Below are 260 nucleotides of genomic sequence, written 5' to 3'. Positions count from 1 at the left end.
GCCTTAAGTTCAGGTCGTGGGGAGGGAGTTCAGGAGGCGCAGTGATCCCAGAGGCTGAGGTTGGGTTTAGCGCTCGAGGATGAAGAGCTGAGGGAAGCTAAGCATACGACGGCAGGTGGGGAGGCTGGGAGGGAGGCGCTTGCTGCGGGGGAGAAGCGCTTTGATAGAATTTGTGCGCAGGGAGATGGGGGGTTCACAAACATCATGAAGGTATTGGGTCGGGGAGAGGGGGCTGTGGTCATGATAGGCGTGGCACCGTA

This window comes from Penaeus monodon, chromosome 21, assembly GCF_015228065.2.
Source record: "Penaeus monodon isolate SGIC_2016 chromosome 21, NSTDA_Pmon_1, whole genome shotgun sequence".
In the NCBI taxonomy this organism is placed as follows: domain Eukaryota; kingdom Metazoa; phylum Arthropoda; class Malacostraca; order Decapoda; family Penaeidae; genus Penaeus; species Penaeus monodon.
Note: the sequence above shows the minus strand (reverse complement) of the source record.